The sequence below is a fragment of the Heterocephalus glaber genome, unplaced genomic scaffold (genome assembly GCF_053883595.1).
Source record: "Heterocephalus glaber isolate CG9 unplaced genomic scaffold, H.glaber_assembly_v1.0 deba00000768, whole genome shotgun sequence".
Taxonomy (NCBI): domain Eukaryota; kingdom Metazoa; phylum Chordata; class Mammalia; order Rodentia; family Bathyergidae; genus Heterocephalus; species Heterocephalus glaber.
Window position 1 is genome coordinate 10,078,176 of NW_028258162.1, and position 19,039 is coordinate 10,097,214.

General features: G+C 43.9%; 1 protein-coding gene across 26 annotated transcripts in view; it reads left to right on the forward strand.

Annotated features, from left to right (window-relative positions):
• Kiaa1217 (KIAA1217 ortholog) overlaps window positions 1-19,039 on the forward strand; it is a 744,735-nt gene that overhangs the window by 531,637 nt on the left and 194,059 nt on the right. The gene's annotated exons all lie outside the window — the stretch shown is intronic.

A 19,039-nucleotide genomic window follows, 5' to 3' on the forward strand; every position in this document is an offset into this window, starting at 1 on the left:
AGGATAGATAGCATTTTGATAGCATTGTTTGATAGCATTTTGAATCCCCACATTTTTATTTGTAGCTTTTTTATGGAATCTAATTCTTTTCTATGCTGGTCATTCATGGTTTGCATCATTTTGTTTAGCTCTGCTAGTGTTTTGTTAGTGTATTCTATAGACTTATTGATTGTTTTTCTTTATTTGGCCCAATATCTGTTTACTTACATTTTCTGTGAGCTTGCCAAATGCCTTATTAACCTGTTTTGTTACCTCCCCTGATATTTTGAATAATTCAGGTGCACGGCTTTTGATTTCTTCCTCTTTGATGCCTCAGGGGTCAGCTTTAGGGAAGTTGCAAGTTCAAGAGGCATCTTTTTGGCTTGTCATCTCATGTTTCTGTTTGTTTGTTTGTTTTATGCTGGGGCTTGCAGATTAATTGTTGTGAAAAGCTTTGATTCTAGTATGGAAACCTCCTTAGTTAATGCCTCCTTTTCAGTGGTGTCCCCTGGGTGTGGCTAACTCTTATCCGTTGCTCTGTCCCAGGATTCAGCCACCGCTGTTCACTTGAGATGGGAGGTTACAATATATTTTACCCAGTACCCAGTTCTCTAGGAATGAGCCACTATATTGTTAATAACTCTACAGCAATCCAAATATCAGCACCTGGAGAAAACCAGTTCATAGCAACAGCTGTATTACCTTGGCTGTAGTAATAAAATCAGCATCAGTTATAGTGTCAAATACAAACTGAATATTGACAAACCCTAAGAACCAATAATGTACCCCCTTCATCATAGAAAAAAGATCTATTATTATAGTATGAACACTAAGACAAACTGAATATTGATCTACTATTGACCTATAGTAAATATCTACAAAATGGAATAATTTACCTCTGCTAATAATAGAACAGTATTCAACAACAATAGCGTAGAGTTAACCAGCTATCTAGAGATTCCTAAAGCTTAGAAGGTATACTAGTAAAGGTAGAAGGGATGAGGAACAAGAGAATGAAAAAAGCAAAATTTGAAAAATTTATCAATGAGATATGAGAAGGAGTGAAAAGTGAGAAAGGAGTCCTATTGAGGATAAGAAACTAATAGTTTTAGAGAACAGTCATGGGAAAGAATGAACAAGAAAAAGGAGGGAAACCCCCCAGCAAAATACAGGAAATAAGGAAGAGAAAACATACAGACATTATCATACAAACATTATCATACAAACAGAAAAACTATTCAATTTATTTATGATAAAATAGTGGAATAGCAATTTCCTTGGAAATTGTAAGTTTACATCAAGTTAGAGGGACCCTAGAAAAAGTGATAAGAATGAAAATCAAGTAGGCTGCTGCTTATTTTTTTCCCCTGTTGATCTATACTGTTAAACTCATATTCATTGCATACCTTTTAAAAAAGGAGAAAAGGAAAAGAGAAAAGAAACTAAAAAGGGGGTGGGGGGCCTCAAACTCTCAAAGACCCAATGAAAGAAAGATAAAATAACAAAAATAGGAAAAAAAACAAAAAAGATTGATTCAAAGAAAAAAATCCTGTATTTTTGAATGAGTGGTTTTTCCCCAAGATCTGCAGTCTTGGGGTCCGGCCAGTCATGACTTTCTCCACCTCACTTTAGGACATATGGGTCTTTGAGGTGCCCTCCCTGCACCAGAGGCCCCTCTGTCCATTCCCCCCAGACTGTGGTTGCCATGCAAGCCGTATCCTTGCCGGCATTGGTAGTGGAAAATGCTGTCAGCTCTCTGGGCTATGCCGGATGTGGTCTGTGCATGGTGGGGGTATCTCAAGTGGACTGTTAGACTTAATGCCTACAGTCACTGAGTTTGGTTGCTTCCTTCTTTCTCAGGCATTGCCCTTGTCCCAGACCAGGTCAGTTGGTTTGCCCTTGCTTCTGCCGCCCCATGCCAAAGGAAAGCAAAATGTAGAGCCAGCCTGGAGTTGGCAGATGCTCATGCCCTTGTGTGGTGGTGGGGCAGTGTCCACCTGGCCAGAACATCTTTTCATGTGTGTTTTTTTTGGGGGGTGGGGGTGGTATCGGGATCGAACTCAGGACCTTGTGCTTGTGAGGCAGGTGCAGTGCCACTGAGCTAAATCCCTGGGCCATTTTCATGTGCTTCTTTGCCATCCATATATATTCTATGGTGCAGTGACCAGATGTTTGGGTTGTGTGTTTTTTATTGAGGGTTTGTTTTCAGAACTGGGTATGGAATCCAGGGTCTCACATGGAGCCAGGTATTCGTTGTGTTTGTTTATTTGTTTGTTTGTTTTTGAGACAGGGTCTCCCTAAGTCATTAAGTTGCCCAGGTAGGGTTGGATCTTGTGATCCTCCTGCCTCATAGTCTGAGAGTGCTGAGATTTCAGATATGGATCAACATGACTGGCTTCTTACTGAGTTTTAAGCATTCTTTGTATAACTTCACTTGTTTTCTGCAACCAAAATAGTCTATATATTTTAAGAGACTTTTAATATAATCATCAACTTTGTAATTTTACAGAGTTTTTTAGAGCAAGGCCCTACTTTTATAGGTAAATCAGGAAGGAGGACACAATTAAAATAATTTAATACAAGTTACATTTTTACAGATTTAATTTGATAGAAAATGAAGCAAAAGCTTTCAAGGACATTATCCCCTTAATACCTTCTTCACTCTCCCTTTTTTTTTTTTTGGTACTGGGGATCGAACTCAGGTCATTATGCTTGCAAGGCAGGTGGCGGAACCACTGAGTTAAATCCCTGGCCTACCTTCTTCACTCTTTGCTGATTCGGGCTTTGGAGACATGAGAAGTGTTCCAAAGACCTTTTTTTCATTCTCTGAGGTATAGTAAAAAGTATTACTTCTGGATGTCTTAGTTACTTTTCTTATTGCTGGCACAAAATACCTGACACTCACAAATTAAAGGTGGAGAGGTTTATTTCAGCTCACAGTTTGTAGAGGTTTCAGTCCACAGTCATCTGGCTCCAAGCCAGAGTGGCCTGGTAGAGGGGCTTCACAAAGGAAAAACAGTTCATGGCAAAGCAGGCAGGAGGCAGGCAGCAAAGCAGCAAGCAGCAGTAGCAAGCCTGCCTTCTCTCTATCACTATATTTCTTCCACGCTGCAAGCCTGTTGATTGGTGCCACCTATACCCAGGGTGGGCCTTTAATCCCAGTATCACACCCTTAATCCACATTCACACACCCTAATCCAGCCACCTTCTAAACTCCTTATTACATGAGGCTGTGGGGGGACATCTAGATACAAGTTTTACTCCAGACTCTTAGTGCTCACATTCTGTTTTATATTTTTCTCACCAAAGCATTCCATTTTCTCCAGAAAAAAAAATTTTTTGACAAACAAAAATACCTGTGCTCTCTCACCTTCTCTTCCTAGCACTAATTGGAAAGACCCCTGATCAAGCCATTTTTTTCACCTTGAATCATAAAATAGGGGATTACATTCGATTCAGCAAAATAATATAAAATTCCCCAACCCATGTGTATGGATTTGGATTTAAGAGCATCCTGATCTGTTCCTGACTTCTTTGGAATTAAGATGTTCAAATTAGTGAGAGCTTTCATGAGTCAAAAGAGCCACATGCATATTTGAGAAGACTTGGGCTGAGAAATCAAGTTTTTAATTACAGGAAATAATCACAAACTACTTGGACATGCAGTTAACAGATTTTTTTTTTTTTTTGAGGAAGCTTGTTTTTTTACATTTTGACTCCCAAGCTCATTATAAGAAATAGTATATTCTTTTTTGTACTTGTATTCTGAACTCTGTAACTTCTTTCTGTGAGTATGGAAATGGGCTTTGTTGAAATTATTTAATAAGGTTTTGCAGGCTTTTAATAGAATTTTAAAAGAATATTAGTTTTGCTTGTGATTTCACTAGACATCTGACCTCTGATATCGAACCCCACACATCAATGACCTATGAATTGCCTTATGTTTCACTAGTTGAGAATTAATAAAATAAACCCAACATTCAATTCCCAAAACTGTTTAGAATTCAAAAGTAGAAAATATATCTCACTTAGTAGCGTGAGAGTTTTTTGTTTTTCTTTTTAAACATTCATTCTGCTCATTAGTAGCCACCAGAGAAACAAATGAGTTTGGAAGGCATCTTGGGTCAATCCTGAAAGCCTGCAGAAGAACTGAGTTGGAAGACTATAACCCTGCACTTGAAATTTAGCCAGTCTTTGAAATTTATTTTCATCCAAAAAGTATTACAGTGTTTTTGAAATAACATGGTTTACATGTTACCTAGGAGCCTACTTCCTAATGTTTCTCTAGTTATTCATTTGCCAAAATCCCATGCTTATTTGAAAGATGTGGTGGAGGCTAGACTGAAAACACAGTGATTGCTTTCCTTCCTGTGTATCGTTTTAATTTGGAAATGTCAAAGTATAGCACAACTGTTCCCTATTTCACAGATTTGTAGCCTGAGACTCAGTTTTGGTGGGTGTGAACTTTCGGAGCTAGACTTCCAGTTGGCTTTCTCTTCTGCCATTTCAATGCAGTTCATCCGAGACAGCCACACTGTGTAGAGTGTTTTATCTGAGTCCTCCTTTGGTTGCCAGTCCTTCAACAAATATATATTGCAGAGCAACCACATGCTAGGCAAGGCAGCTGCAAATAAAGACAGTGCTCAGGGCTTCTCCTCAAGCCATATGGGAGAGATGGCGCAGGCTTGCCAGGTAGGATGTAAGTGCAACTCAAGGCACAGAGCATGCAGCGGCACCTGAAGGACGAGGCCTACAATGCTGCTGAGAGCGAAGAGATGGGAGGTGGGTGGGATCAGAGGAGGTGACCTTTGATTGAGTTAGAGTTGGGCAGACACAAATAAGGTTGTTGGAAGGTGAGAGGTCCTGATGTGGCCAAGAAATGGTGCATAGAGTGGTTCAATGAGCACAGCATCTGTGCAGGACGTGTGGGCAGGGCATGCTGAGAAACGAGAGCTAGGGCTTCTTTGGCTGAGAAGTTTAGTCTCAACCTCTGGTACTACTGGAAGATGATGAACCTTTGGGAGGCCAGGCCTCCTGGAAGGAAGTTAGGTCCCTGGGACCATGCTGTTGAAGGGGATACTGGGGCCCCCAGCACCTTCTCTTCCTTTCTTTGCTTCCTGGGCACCATGAGATAAGCACTTCGCCCTACCACATCCTTCCTATCATGATGTACTGCTCACCACAGGCCTAAAAGGCAGTGGGGCCAAGTAACCATGGACTGAAACCCCCCAAACTATGAGTCACCCCATGTTTCCTCACTACAGGCCCGAAGGCAATGAGGCCAGGTGACCCTGGACTAAAATCTCCAAAACTAGGAGTCAAAATTAATCTTTCATCTTTTCAAATTGATTTGTCTCAGGTATTCTTGTTACAATTACAGGAAGCTAACATCAGATACCAAGTTTTGGCATGCTATTTCCCTATTGACTGCAGTGGTTGTCAGAAAGGAAGTATGGCCCACTGAGGTTTTCCTGTAGAGAAGAAGGACCGAGATAGCTTTTCTTTCCTTAAACCCAGGGGCAGTCCCATAGTTTAGTCCTCTATGAGATATCACTACCAGCTTATATCTTAGAAAACTCTGAGCAACCATGTATATCTGCTCCTGCAACTCCTCCTTGGAGTTTGGAAACACTTCTGAAGCAGCCTATGGGGACAGTAACAGGTATTTATCAGAAGTATGTTTTGGACTAAACTATCATTTGTATGTACTATCACAGGGTTGAAAATATTAATCCATCTCAAATTGCTTTTTTACCCTAATTAGAAAAAAATCCTACTAAGGACATGGTTTCATCGCAGATTTTTTAAAGCAAGAGCTATTACTTAAATACAAGGGATCCCAAAAAATCTAAGACTTAAAAGACTTTAGGTTCATCTTGTGTACAAGTATGTTAAGTTCTCCTGTATACCTGTGGGGCTTTAAGTAAAGCGTGATAAAGTGTGGGTCTCTGCCGCTGCAACGTACTTGGAGACCCTGGAGACAGAGATTGAATGAAATAACATGGGTTTCTTTTGAGCGATTTAAAAATGCAATAATACATTTTGTCCATGTCTGTAATGAATCTTGAATGATCTCTGGGTTTTCTCATCAGGAAAGGCTTGCTGGAGAATTAATGGAGATAGGATTGGGAAAATAAAACATAATCAAGAAAAAAGGCTAAATTGGTCCAGATTAGCATGAAAACAAAGTTGATGTCCCTTAAGTTAGGGTGACCACAGATTACTGTGGAGGTCATTTAGCTGACGGACAGTTCTGAGTTGAGTCAAAGACGTGGGGATCAGGATGGCCCATTGCATCCTCTAGGCGCACTCTGTCCATCCAAGTACCTACTCCTCTGCCCCGTGGCACAGGCTGGTCACACGGCCTCCCGCAGATCCTGTGCTCCTGGTTGTACAGGAAGCCCACTCACTCACTTTGCTCATCAGAAACCAGAGGGATTATGATTCTCTGTAACCAGGAACCGGTTAAGGAAAAGGGCGGGGGGCAGTGGGTCTTCTTACTCTTCAACCAGAGTTAAGCATTTTCTGTTACGTCTCTATAAGGCTGGCAGAATTGGCCCAGGCTCCTGGTGGTGCACTTCCGGCCCACTACTGAATCACCTTTACAGCTGACTTTGGAGATCAGGAGACTCGGGGCCCTGCTGTTTGCTTGTAAGGAAAAACTACCAAGTTGTGCTTGAGGTGGATTTTTCCAGGCGAGCCTGATGAGTTGAGGAAAACACTCAATATGGTCGTCTAGGGAGAGAGGGAAGGGAAGAAGGATGGCAAGAAGGGGAGTCTAAAATACCTTTACGAGTGTACCCGGAAGTACGCAGACATTTAGAACTTTTGGTGCAGCATCCTATGAACTGAACCGAGGCTCCTGCACAAAGTGCACTGAAATGTGTTCAAGGGCGTCTTTGTTAAAACAGTAACCCAGCAGCTGCCTTGCCCTTGCTGCCTCTGACCACATCCCCATCGCACTGCCCACCCCTTCCGCTTGTCTCAGGAAAGCACCTGGCATTTAGCGTCTTCCAGTCTACATTCAAGAAACAAGAGATATGCCTAGGGACTTTTCCTCTAGGTCATACCAGGGCTGTTTGTTGGGCTTGGCAGCTGTCAGGACAAGAGGACTCTGTAAAATAGCCCATTCCTCTCTCTACACTGAGCATGCACATTCAGCCTAGAGCCCCAGGATGTCTCGTGTGTATGCTTTCAGCTTGGAACCTCCTGTTGGTCCCTTTCTAGGCAGACTGCATGATCAACAGTGTTGAGGCAGAACTACGTGAGACTGCGCAGTCCTAAGCGCCGCTTAAGGAAGCTAACACCCGGAGTACAGAAAGGCACGTACTCGGCTTTTCCAGCCACGCTGACCTCCTGGCATCTCGGTCTTTGATGTCATCCCTTCCGGCCACCTTAGGTTTCCACCTTTGCTGTCTTGCTTCCGGTATTTTCATCCCACTTCAGGTACCTTTGACTCTTTCCTCCTCTCACTTCCCTTAATTCAAATTCTTAATGTAATTGCTGACTCAGATGGACAGTTCTTTTAATAGTCAACCACGAAACTTCAGTGTTTTTGTGATCGTCAAGATGGGGACCGATTCCCAGGCAGAGTACATTTCCTGGTCAGGGGAATGAGTCATTGGCTGTGAAAATCCCCAGTAGTTACTGACCTTCACACAAGAAGATAATAGACTGCTGTGCTGAGAATATATTTAGTAAACAGAACTGTGCTCAGTGGGTCTGCTTCCCTATCGGAACGTGGTTCTGCTGCACTGTACAACTGCCCAATTGTGTTAGAGTAAAATCATTCCTTAAGAGAGTTTTCACCTAACTAGGATTTTAAAAGGAACATGGAAATTTTAATATCTCTGTTTAGTCTGTTGCATACCTCAGGGGTTCCTGTATCTCCTGCAAGGACAGAAAAGGAGTTCTGGGCCTGAATTTTACAGTCCAAAGGAAAAGCACAGTTTGGACATTGTTCACATTAGCAAGGTATCATCGCACATACCTGACATGTGGGAATTGGGAATTTAAAATGATCACATTTTTACTTTGGAACACCTTGCAGTCCCCCTTCCTGTAAACTCATTTTCAGAGTAATCTTCTTTAGCTATATTTCAGAGCCCTATGGTTTTCTTTAGAAGTAGATCTCTTTCGTGGTAAAAGGAATGATGTGGTTAATAACACTGGGACTGCCTCTTCTGAGAGTCAAAAATGACAATTTTGCTTATACATTAATGGTAGACTTAAGTGTCAGAAAAAAATTACAGCATCTTTCTCGAAGTAACCCAGGCAAGCATTCCAAGAGCGTCATCTCGTAACTTTTAATGTATCCATCTTTCCCAGATCTTTAGAGAAATGTTTATAACTTTGCTTGTCAGACCGGGAAAAGGAAGGCCACGTTCCAAGTGAAGCCTAACACAGGAAATTCAGGTGTCAGTGGTTCTACACGTTTTTCCTTATCAAAGATTTACGGTGGACCCTGCCCCAGGGCTTTTGTGTCTCTTCCAGACTGTCTCAGCAGCCCCTGCCTTGGACTGCTGGCCCCTTTCTCACTTCCTCTGCTCCTTCGGCCCGTCCCTCCTGCCGCTCTGACAGCTGGCACACAGCTCTAGACTTCCTGACGCGGGTGTCCTGGGTTGCGTCCTTGGCTGCTCTTAGGCCGTCTCCCAACCCCATCTCTCCCCATGTTATTCTCAGCTCCCACCGCCAGCCTTCTAAATGAGACGAGACTTCTTCCTCTTCACCTGAGCGTGCCACACTTGTTAATTTGGTGGTTTTGTTGACACCTGTCTCTGCCAGGCACATTCTTCCTCCTACTCATCTCTGTTGCTAGGTACCTGGTTCTGCTTTCACTAAGAAGTCAGCCTAAATGCCACCTTCTTCATCATACCAGCCCAGATGCCCGACCACTCCCCGCCAGGATTCTTTGGCTTTAAATAACTCTTTACTCCTGTATCACTCTTTTAGCACGTAGTTCTTCCATTTGGTTCGGAAGGAATATATCTCCTTACACAAATTGTAAGCTCGGGGGCCAGGGATTTAGCTCAGTGGTTTTGCCGCCTGCTGCGCAAGCGCAAGAACCCAAGTTCAATCCCCGGTACCAAAAAAAAGAAAACAAACCAAAACTGTAAGCTCTATGAGAGCAGGGTCCATGTTTAATTATTTTGTTTCCTACAGTATCTAAGAGTTACTCAAAACAGGATCTGTTGACTTCACGTGGGGAGTTCAAGCTTCTGTTTGAAGGTTCAATAACTGAGTCTCTGACATAACCCAACAATATGCAGACCAACAAGAATGTGCACGTGTGCGTGGGAGACACAAGAAATTTGAAACTCAAAGAAGGGCCAGAGAGTTGAGGCTTAAATAGCCTTTTCATAAGGGAGTGAGAAATCGGAGCAATATAGGCGATTTTGAGTAGTGGCAAATGGTTTTTAAGGTTCATTTAATGGGCCCAAAGAGCACATACCAGTTTGTAAATGATTCTGGAAGTAGACTGGGCCTGAAGAACAAACAGTAGTAGCTGGTAACAGCACCTGTCTCAGTGCGATGACATTCTTCAGTCTTCTCACCTTTGCTATGAGTTCCAGCTCCCCTGGCTAATGCAGTATCAGGGAGGGGGTTGGCACCCACTGTGCTCCTGGAGGACACCCAGATGAGGTGCCTTGAGGGAGACAGGAGGATGAGCAGACAAAGAAGGTCTCTGCTTCAGAGGACGCTTCTAAAGCCCTTCAGCTTTCTTTATTCAAAGTGCCATACTCAGGGAGATGGTTCTGTGAGCTCCAGCATTAGAAATGCAGAATCTCAGCCTCCATCCCAGGCCAGTGGAAGCAGAATTCACTGTTAGGAGAGCTCCCCAGGAGACTATAAGGCACGTGAATCGGAAGTCCTGCTGGAGCGCATCAAATGGAAACTCCCGTGAAGCAGGGACTCCATGAGTGTCACCGGACGATTCATGCACGGATTCCATTAAACGCTGACATTGTTCTTGTTCATTCAGGGAGTAGCTCATAATCACTCAGACATAGAAAATGTAACCCACCACAGGTCTCTTCCTGGTGACCATTTCCAGCCTTGAAAACATGGAGAGCTCTTACTTTAAAACTTCTGATTTGTTACTTTCGGGTCACCTTTGGTACTGTTGTCATGTTCTTTTCTTTTCTTTTTTTGGACCCGTGTAAGGTGGTATTTGACCTTACATAAATAGGTAAAGAGAGAAACCTTGTTAATTGCATCTAATGATAGCTTATGTGCAAATAACAATTGCTAGCATCTAAGAATAAGCACTTGTATGGGTGTATTGCTTTGTCATCTTATTAGCGGCGTTCTTCAGGACTACGTGAATATCAAGGAGAATGTAAAGGTTAGGAGGATGTTCCCTGTCACGGTGTCAGAAGATGAGTCTTCCAGTTCACACGTATTTCCTAATAACCACAGGAGAAGATGACAATATAATATGCTGAGCTTTTCAAAATGCTAAAGAATTTGATAGATTTCCTTAGCTGTCCAGAACTAAAACAGCAATAGAGAGAAACATGTAAAGTAAGGAGGCGTAGCTGTCTAAAGCTTAGACCAGGAAAAAGCAAAGTACCACCCACTCTGGCGAATTGTGAAGTATGTGGGGCTACTTTTCTTGCCCCATCAGTTGGGGTGGTGACATTTTGTGAGTGGAGGCTGGGGACGGTAGGTGTCCCATACAGCGGAGACCTGTCCGTGTGAGACTGAGACTCCAGAGTTTCTGGCCAGTAGTCTTTGTGGTGAGACAGTGTGGAGATAGTAGACTCTAAATGTATTTTATAGAGAAACGAAAAGGATGCTTCATACACGTTGAATTTTCCAGAATGCAATCAGCTTTTACATTGAGAAGATATTTCTCTTTGTTTCGTTTGGAACTTTTGTATGTTTATATCAGAACAGCTGTGTCTCTGCCTATGTCAGTCTGCGCGAGTGGCTACAGGAGTCACATGGATTCTACTTCAAGTGCAAATATGTGATTTCTTATGTCTTGTGATGTAGTTTCAACTGAGCGTTTATATATTGAGACACATCTTACGTGCTTATAAATTCTTTTATTTCTCCTTCGTATAATAACTAGGACATTATATGGCTTTAGCAGGTTGCTTTTATTCATGATATCTCAGGATATAGAAAGCTGTGTTGGGTTTGAGAACAGCTGGCAGAGACAGCCTCGTTAGCTCCCATCTCAAGACAGTGGCAGTAAAGGCTAGAAGCAGCGCGGGGAGGCGGAGCCCAGATGACGGATGCTGAGAGGAAGATCCAAGGTGGCAGCGGAAGGGATCAGGAAGGAGCTGCTAGTGGTCTCACGGCGCCTGCGCGCAATTCTGAGGCCCCTGAGTCAGAATCGCTCCGGCGCCGCTTCCTACTGTGTGGTAACTAACTGTCTTACACGCTTGCGTCTGGACGTCGTGGCGGGGCCAGGGTCAGAGTGAATTTTAAGATATGTCCTTAAGACACCTGGCGCCGAGATGCAAATGTGCTCGCTACAAACTGTAAATAACATAAATAATAACCCTAACGTGGCGTGGCTCTTTGAAAATGGAAAGCGAAAAAGCTCTCTCATTTGGCTTCTGGAGTGTTGACTGAGTTTTTTATGATTCTTTGGGGGTAGATTTTGGGTACAGACTCCAAAATCCAGGATTTGAGTTTAACTTGTTTGTGGCACTGGGGCTCCAACCCAAGCCTCGAACTTGCTGGGCAGGTACTCTGCCCAAATCCACAGGCCCAGCCCTAAGGTTCTTTAGCGAATTACTACACGAACGCACAACTGTGCCTGGAGCTCCTGACTGTAACCACTCTCTAAAATCTTCTGGCCTTTTGTTTTGCCTGTATAGAGCATGGACCAGCTCATCAGCCAACAGCAAACATTATACAACCCCAGAAGCACATCTGTGGCTTTCCCATGTCAACTTAATTGTCTTTGACAGGTTAATTCTTCTTCATAGTCACTTTTCCACTCGTTAAAAAAGCTACAACTTTATGAGGGAAGAAGAGATGAGAAAAATGAATTTCCTCTGGCTCTCTCTGTAATCACCCCAGAAACCCCCACCTTGCCCTGGCCCTGGAGCTGGGTCCTGCAGCCCCAGTGTAGGTCAGCTTTCTGTTACGGTAACACATACCTGAGGTAAATGACTTAAAAGGGGAAAAGTTAATATTTACTCATAGTCAAGGATGGTTCTGAACAAGGTTCACTGCACAGCAGCTGGATGAGTTCTGTTGTTACACACTGAGATCGGAGGACCAAACTGGGGGACAGATGTTACATTTGAAAAGTCTGTTAGACGTCTGTTGTAGTCATGGTTTCCAAGGGAGCAGATTTAATACAGGGCATAATTTACAGGGTTATTTTATAATAGTCACCCAAAAAGTCAAACGCAGAGGAGTGCGAGGGAGCTGTCCACACACCAGAGACCAGAAGGATCCAGCTGAGGGCCTGGCTCCCAGGAGTGTCCCGAACAAGTCCAGCTGAAGGCCTGGAGCCCACAGCAGTGTCTTGTACAAGTCCCTGTGGAAGATCTGCACCCGGAAGGCCCAAAGGCCAGGGTGGAACCCAGAAAGCCTGTGCCATGGGGTGAAGGGTCTGCGCCACCAGGCTGAGGGATTTGCACTGGAGCCAGAAAGTGATGCTCACAGTGAAGACCAGAGCTCCCCTGAGGAGAACAGCAGCCGCCCCCAGGGACAGCGAGGCCCCGAGCTCCTCCTCCAAGGAGAACGGCTGAGATCGCCTCAGGAAAACCAGCCTCGGAAGCTTCTCCAGGAAAGTCAACAGCCCACATTTTCCCCTCCCTTTCTCTCTTTATCCCGTTGGCCACAATCCCCAGGTGGGTCCTCCACGCCCAGCCACGCTGACTCTGCTCAGCTGGACGTTCCGAGTTGCCCATTAGTTAGTCCACCCTAACACCCAATGCCGTTGGCTGTGAGCTTCCCTTCCCTAACTGTGAGTGTCTGAACATAAGCTCATGTCTTGGCCATCTTTGTATTCTCAGATCAGTGGATGCCTAAGAGTTGCATTTGAGTTTGTGGACTTCAGATTTGCACGTGTGTGGGGTTTTCTGAAGGTGGTCCACAATTCCACCTGCATCTGCATATTCTTTTCCATCCTACTCTGTAAAAACAAAGGGAAAGCCATCGGAAAGAAACGCTGTGTGAAACATTCTGAAAGTGGGTAGAACCAGAAATGATGCTGACGAGAGGTTTAGAAGTGAAAAACTGAGAGTGGTCACTCAGACCGAATATAAGTGAATTAGCATAAGTCACCCTTCTTGCTTTTCATGCCTCTCATATCTGGATTGGGTGGCTCAACAGCTGCTTCTGTAACTACAGCTGTGTCATCCCCCACGGTTTCTTTTTCCATGGAAGAAGTATTCTGTCGGTCACGCCTTTTTCATCTGCTATTTTATATTAGGCTTCTTTCTTCCTTCCTTCCTCCTCCCTCCCTCCCCCCCTTCTCTCTTTCTTTCTTTCTTTCTTTTTTTGCCTGACAGTTTTCAGTTGGGATTTTTGTTTTAGACCCACTTAGAGTTTTTATTATTTGCCTTCAAGGCCCGCCCAGCTCACTCTCATTAGAGATTTGAGGAAGACATCTCTAAGGAAACTTCCTTCTGGGTGAAGCCTGGTGTGAGGGGGCGGTGGGGAAGGCCCCCCAGGCAGAAGTAGGCACGTGGGTTCCGGGAGAGCCAGTGCCTAGTTTGGTGTGGTGGGAACACAGGCAGGTGACAGGTGGGTAATAAAGGCCCCTGAGGGCTACACTTCAGAGGATGGAAGACAGAGTGTCAGCAGTTTAGCCTGGGAATAGCATGATGATATTGTAACCTGAGGCAAAGCTACTGTGACTGCCATAGGGAGAACAAATGGGACAGTGGTTGTATTTTTGATGTTACAGGCAGAGGAGATGAAGATCTCACAAAGTTGCTAGCACAGTGACTGGCACACATTCAGTGCTATATAAATGTTTAAAACATGCAAATAAAGGGCCGGGGATTCAGCTCAGTGGCACCACGCCTGCCTTGAAAGTGCAAAGTCCTGAGTTCGATCCCCAGTACCAATAATCACAAACAAACATGCAAATAAATAAATGAGACCAGAAACATTTGTGATGATGAGGAGAGCATAAAATGGGGGGACATTTTACATGTAGGGTTACAGCATCTGCGTGGATGAGTGGTGATACTGCTGGACAGGACACAGGTGGGCTGAGGCGAAGGGCGAACGGGCCGTGTTCCACCTGGCCATGTCACCGCTGTGGAGCCCTTGCATTGGACGGCTGGAAGTGTGTCTCAGGGCTTAGCAGAGACTGTGGCTGGGGAAAACACCTTTAGAAGTCTTCAGCAGATAGGAATGAAAGAGATCACCAAAGGAAAGGAAAAAGGCAAGACTAGAAAATGGTCACAAACAGAAATCATACTCATAGAACTGAGTTTCTACGGTAGCCGTGGTCTAACCATTGATATTGGAATTAGAAGAGAGAACTTCTTCAAGTTCTTGTTGATTTTTGTCTCTTAGTAACATTTTCTGGCTAAGTGGTAAATGTCCCAGGAAAATACTATATTATTTTCATTTTATTAAAAAAAAAGAATGCAAAGTATGGTCACTCTCTAGGCAGTGCCAAATGGTGACAGTGAAAATGCCCTAATTAGGTGCTCTCTGCTATCCGTACCTACCACAGACAGCGAGTGACTTTGAACTCATTCATCATAAAGGAAAGTGCATGTTATCATTTCCTGCAGACACCAGTAATTTGCAACTTTGGGCATAGTCATTTTGTTAACATTCTACAACTCTCTGGTATTTGGGACTTGGGGAATCTGTAGAAGTTGAAGTAGAGCATCCTTTTGTCCAAAAACTAGACACCACAATAAGAACCCAAAAGCCCACCCTTAGCATCAGTATGGATTCCTAAATGATGTCGTGGAATAGATCCTGCATGTGTGGGCTCCAAGGCCTTAGGCAGGGCATTGCAAGCTGCCTCGTGGCCACTTGGTGTGTCTTAGTGACTTGCAAGCAGCTGTCCGCCTTATCAGGAGTCATTCTGTGAAGCCACAGAATATATCAGGAAAGACTGGATGTGTATCTCATACCTGCATGAGCAATAGTACTTTCAGCAGCAGCATCTTCCAGCTAGTAAAAATAACTCTGCTCCAGTCACCAGGCCTGAAGCCAAGTGTCCTCTTTCACTTCCTGTTCTCTGTTGGTACTCTGCAAGGGGACATCTTGTCTTCCAAAGTTTGGAATGTGATGTTTCTGTTCTCACTGATGTCACTGCCCAGTCCATCCATTTCTCCTCTTGACATACCTTTAAAGAGTCATTGTCTATTGATCGGCTGCTTTATACATTCTTTGGGTCTGTTTTTCATTCCTACAAGAGTTGGATAGTTACCTACCTGCCAGGCAAGAGTTAGCATACATGGTTATTTCTTGATTTCTATCATTGCCTCAGTTTTTAATTAATGGCAGTTTAATTACTGAGCAACAACCCCCATGTTAAAGATTTTACCTTTATCCCCCATCACAGAAGGTTCATTCAGGCCTGATATTCTGAAAACAGGCATATTTCCTCTAAAATACTGGATCAGCTTTTAGATTCGGAGGTTCTTTACAAGTCTCCTTTTTGAAATTTTATTGACTTGTCAATAAGATTTCTCCTTTTCCTTTAGCTCTGAGACGAACTCCTTCCTATGTTACTGAGCACCAAAGGGCTGATGGTGGGCATTGTTAATCCCTGAAAGATGTGGCTGCCCCTGGCGTTATTGTCTGCACCAAGCTTCCCACTGGGAGACCCGCAGAGTGCCGAGTACTTTGTTATCGAGGGAATCGAAGGGAGGTCCAGTCACTGCCCAAGCGATGAGATCACTGCCCAAGCCAGAGAAAGTTCTTGATCTCCAGAGCCATATTTAACTGAACAATTACACTTAAAATTGTAAAAGAAAAATATAGCCTAAGATGATTGGATACCATAAACTGGTTTGAGTTATCTGTTCCCACGTATAAAGACTGCTTGGGTACTGTGGTCTTTATTGCTGAGCAGTGTGAGGAGCTCTCGGTCTTCTGTCCCTCCTGCACCTCCTGAGTTAACTCATAGCACATGTGCTTCAGAGTGGAACCTGGGAAAGGAATGTATATGGTTCTCATATGGAAATATCATTCCAAATTCCATATGCCATGCAATGATACACTGGCTAGACGGTCAAAAGTCACCCCAGAAAGGGGGAATTTGGATTGGAAAGGAATCAAAGGAATTGTGAAGCTGATATAATTGACTGCAGTTAAGCAATAATAGGTAGTCTGGACAGTTGGATGAAGGCCAGGTTCACAATCGCAAGTAATCCCCTGCCGTTTGAGAATGAGGTGAGGTCTACTGAATGAAGCGCAGGGCAAGCCATCTACTTGCTCAAGGTTTAATCCAACAGTGGACCCTGAGCTTTGTGTTGTTCTCTGAAAGGGACAAAGATATTGAATCCAGCTAGAAAAACTTGCGTGTATCCGTCATAAGTATCCACACAATCTTCTTTTTCTTCTTGTCCTTCTCTCTCAGAAAGGGAGCTCTGAAATAAGTTCTTGGTTCCATTTGATAAAGGTCAGCCAATTTCTATGACTTCTTCATTTCTTTTCTTTTTTTTTTTGTACTGGGGATCGAACTCAGGACCTTGCAAGGCAGGCACTGTGCCACTGAGCTAAATCCCCAGCCCTGCCTTCATTTCTTTTGTCCTCTGTACCTGACACAAGGTCTAGAATAGCATAGTTTTTAAAGAATGACAGTGGTGTCCAAAAAAGAAGGAAAATGTTAGTGAATGGAGGAAAGATTGAAAGCAGCAACAAATCCTACGTGTAAGGACAAGCAGTGCCTTAGTGCCCTGTATGAGAATGGTGTTTTCAGAACTGTGCTCCTTGGAAGAGTACACTGCAGACATGTGCACCCACACATGCACACACGGGCTTCCATGATCTAACACACCTTGCCTTTTATATCACACCATGGGCTCCTGAGTGTACCTTTGCATGCTGAAGGCTCTAAAAAACCCACAGTAAAGATAACTTGGTGAACCTTTACTGACTTAGCGCTTCTGCATTGTCTCTGACCATGAAGCTCTTGCGTTGTACCTATGCTATCCCCCTCCCTGTGGAACATGATTGGGCCAACAGTAGTAGAAATTTACAAAGCCATCATAGATTTGAGTCCTGAATTTAAAATGCAGTATGTGAGCCTGATGCGAATCAAGGAACTTCTGGTCTCCCCTTTCTCCATCTGCAAGATGAGGACAATGTGGGACTTAAACATCCCCAAAACATGGGACTTAAATAATGTAGGTAAACCATTTTCAAGCACACAGCCCAAAGTAGACCTTCCCTAGTGCTCACGTCCTCCTTCACTCTTGGCATTTCTGTGCACCACAGAGCTACCTGCAGAGAGAAGCTTCTTTGGATGTAGCCTACTGTGACTATTGTTATTTGCACTAGTAAAATATGAATAATTAGTCTTTAAAAAACAAAACAGAACTGCTTTCCTGAAGGAAATGTGTAACAATGCATATTACATGTACTTTTGCATTTGTTGGTGCAGTTGCCTCCTGGGTTCTGGCAACATAGTTTTTCTGGACTCCCCCAGAATTGAATGTTAAAAAAAAGTCTTTTGGGAAATGTCATGTGTTAGTCAGCTTTCCCTACTATAACAAAATACCTGAGCACATAAGTTTATATAGAGGAAAGGTTTGTTTTGGCTCACAGTTTTGGAGGTTCCAGTCCATGATCAAGTGACACCATCTCCTTTGCTTTGGACCTGTAGCAAGGCAGTACATCATGGTTGTGGCATGCGGTAGAGCAAAACTACTTACATCACAATCCAGGAAGCAAAGAGCGAGAAAGGGGGGGGTCTGGGATCCACAAGCCCCTTCAAAGGCATGAACCTAAATAACCTAAAATCCTCCCAGAAGTGCCCATCACACAAAGGGCCTACTACCTCCCAATAGTGCCGCTCTGGGAACCAAGTCTTCAACTCATGGGCCTTTGCAAAAGATTCAACTAGAGCATGCTATTTGCTAATCCACTGAATAAATGGCCATCCAACAACTCCATTATATAACAACTATAAATAACTCCCTTAGAATAACAGCCACTAATGTTCATTTTGCTTTTCCCATGTTCCAAGCACAGCACATGCCTATACGTAACCATGGCCTCATAACCACCCAATGAGATGTGCACTGTTATCTACAACTTGCAAATGAGGAAACCCAACCTAACGTTCCTGAGGTCACCCAGCTGGGAAAGATAACCATGACACAGTGACTGTGGCTACTATAGCTGAGCAGGGCAAGGATGATTTGAAAATATGAAAGTCACTCAGTGGCAGTTCTCAAGGTTTTGATTTTCTTGCTAAGTCTGGGTGAACATTTCTCACTTTTCAAGAAATAAAAGTTACGTGCTCGAAGTTTTAAATCACAAGTTAGACACAGTCCTCTCTGGTCCCCACATTTTCAAGCAGGATCAACAGGACCCAGTGGAATTCTGTTGAATTCAGGACCATTATTCCAAAATTTCCTCCTAAATGCAGCTTCTGATCATAAAAGATAGGGCTCATAGAAGTGGATTTGTCAAATATTCAAACATCGGCTCCTATTAATTAAAAAATGTGAGCAAGGATCTCGATATTTCTTTTTAAAAACCTGCTATTTCCCCTAACAGTGGACCCCAGGCTGTACGGAGTTAGTCCTGAGTTCAGAGCTTTTGCCTCTACGTGTTGGAAATAGCCCAGGATCCTACGTGAATGAGGACTCAGCCCGAGCCCTGAGATGGCAAGAACAGCTGGGCCTGACTGATATTCGGAGAGTGAAGAAAGGAACCTTCCTTTCTCCTTTCCGGTTGCTCTGCGGTCATCCGAGCCACTTCAGACAGGGGACAGGTCTCAGCTGGGCTCATCTCCGAGCCTCACACCTTGTCTTGCTTGCGGGAATCAAGCAAATACTGGCCGCGGACCCGGCAGTGTCGGGTATCTGCTGTGCCCTCTGGTACCTGCTAGGGACACAGTGGTACAGGGGAGAAAGACAGGGAGAAATGAGAGCTGCTC